Source organism: Triplophysa dalaica, chromosome 19 (genome assembly GCF_015846415.1).
Source record: "Triplophysa dalaica isolate WHDGS20190420 chromosome 19, ASM1584641v1, whole genome shotgun sequence".
Lineage (NCBI taxonomy): Eukaryota > Metazoa > Chordata > Actinopteri > Cypriniformes > Nemacheilidae > Triplophysa > Triplophysa dalaica.
Window position 1 is genome coordinate 17,281,710 of NC_079560.1, and position 2,368 is coordinate 17,284,077.

At 34.6% G+C, this 2,368-nt stretch overlaps 1 long non-coding RNA gene across 2 annotated transcripts; it reads left to right on the forward strand.

Moving 5' to 3' along the window:
- Window positions 1-1,791, forward strand: LOC130407973 (uncharacterized). Of its 2 annotated transcripts, XR_008904708.1 has the most exons (3): window positions 1-229; window positions 935-1,021; window positions 1,139-1,791. It is a non-coding gene; the product is annotated as an uncharacterized LOC130407973 (long non-coding RNA). The 2 variants fall into 2 exon arrangements; XR_008904707.1 differs by lacking the exon at window positions 1-229 and having other exon boundaries at window positions 843-1,021.
- The last annotated feature ends 577 nt before the right edge of the window (window positions 1,792-2,368 follow it).

A 2,368-nucleotide genomic window follows, 5' to 3' on the forward strand; every position in this document is an offset into this window, starting at 1 on the left:
TTGTTTAACCCAACAGCTGGGTTGAGCCTGTTGGGTCATTTTGTTGGGTTATTTTCTCAGTGTTGGGTCATTTTTTGAGTAACCCAAACGCTGGGTTAGCAGTCGGGTCCAATTGAGTGACAGTTGAGAGAGTAAACCCCTCCCACTCCTCGACGCATCAGACAAACTTTACCTTCGCGGGCATTTTGATCCACCTCATCTCGGAGAGTTGTTATTCGGAGAAGAAAAGGTATGTTTACGAGTTTTTAATGTTTAAAACTATTACTGTACAAAAAAAAAATGCAAAAGTATGCAAAATTCGGCTCTTCGCATTAGGTTTGAAAAGTAACGTTACAATCTAGCTTCGTTAGCTTTGTATAGCTAGTCTGTAACGTTATGCCCACGTTGTTCTAACTTACAGCTTTTTAATCATTTAAACTTCCTTTTTGGTGAACATTTCCTCTGAAATGTGTGACTTGTGTGAGGAATTTAGTTCAGTAACTTACGCAACTTGATATTAGTTTAAGGTTGACACGAGAGAGCGTCGTGTCAAAAGCAAACATCCAGCAATTTTTTTATTTTAAATACCGCTAATGTTCGGTGAGGGAACTTAGTTTAAATAGTCTTTTAGACGAGAATTTAGTTGTTAAGAACACAAATACGTGATTTATATATAAACATAACGCCTCTTTGAGATTTTGTTAAGACGCTGTCGGAGGTGTGAGCTTCAGGCTGTCAGCGGTCGTGGCTCCGTGGCATCTCGGCCATTGCCTCGGGAGTAGCCGCTCTTATAACGTTAGTGGTTAACAATGCGATATAATTAATTTTGGGTATATGAAACGAACAATTGTTGCTCAATTAGTTAAGAGTTGTGTTAACGTTTATAATATTATTTTTTAAGACTGTATTTCAGTTTCTGTACTATATCCCACTCATCTTTTTCCCCCACTGACAGGTTGCAGAATAACAGCTAATATTAATGGATCATTCTATTCAAGAGAAAGTCAACTGGAACTTGGATATTTTCATAACAGGCTTAAAGGTAAACATTATTTAGGTAAAATGTTAATGTACTTCTTTATATGTTTATTATAATCCATTGTGCTCTGGGTAGGCCAGTTTCCTTACATTCTTCTCTTGTCTCTTTTTCTCTTTATAGATGAACAAATTGATAAAGAAACCCTCCTGCTGAACATCCACTTCCAAAAGTGCACGCCACACTGTTGTCTACAACTCCCAGGAAAAGAATCCTCTTTAGTAAGACTGCTCCGTGGATATGTCAGGTTAAGCAGTGCTGAAACCGAAAGAACTAACGCTCTTTAAAATGTTTTGTGAGTTTATATGAAGAGGAAAGTTACGGTGTCCCTTTTTCACATCCATAACGCTTGTTTATCTCTTTTTTTATAGAAAACTTGTGCATAGACTGATATTTTATCATATAAATGCGGTTCTATCAACAAGGGTTTAGTAAAATACTTTTTATAGTGTTTTTATGTCGCATCCATAACGCTGGAATTGCCCTAAAGCATTTTACTCGTGCCACTTTGTTAACTGTATATGAATTTTTGAAGTGTTAAGTTGTCTAACTATTTATATTTACTTGTGCCACTTTAATAACCTTGTTAAATGTATATGTTAAAATCTAAACTAATGTAATTTATTGAAGTTAATTTTCCTTAAATATGTATAAACATACATTTCATCAAAGTGTTTTATATGCCATTTTATTGTTCATTGAGCATAACATATTGCATGTTTTTATGAATTCCTTTTGTTTTGCATTTTGATCTTTAATAAAACTTTTGATTCTTACTGATGCCTCGAGTATTTCTCTGTGATTTTGTTATTATTATTTTTAAACATTTCGGGTTTGTTTAAAACCAGCAATGTAATTTTTAAGCAAAAGTTGATTGAAATAAAACAACCCAGCATGTTGGGTCAAAGATATAACCCAACTGGCTGGGTTAAAATAACCCAACGCTGGGTTTGTCCATATTTGACCCAGCGTTGGGTTACCAAAATAACCCAAATTGGGTTGTTTTAACCCAGCCTTTTTTTAGAGTGTACATATAGCACAGTTGAGCCATTTGTACAGCACTCTGGCACATAGTATTTTCACCACAGAAATGCTTTTATTTAATGCAATTTAATTACGAAACTTCTATGGAGAAAATGCATACGAACAGTATTGGCCAAACTTTATATCCAATGGGCACATTTGCACCATATTTGCTTTGATGCCCCCTCAAGTTGTAATAAACAAAGCACTAACCTCATACAATATTTAATAGACAAAATAATTTAGCAAAAATGCAACCTAAAGCAAATTAGGGAATACAGTTACATAGACTAAAATCATTTTTCACTTTTTGTCAACCTTGTTTATAAC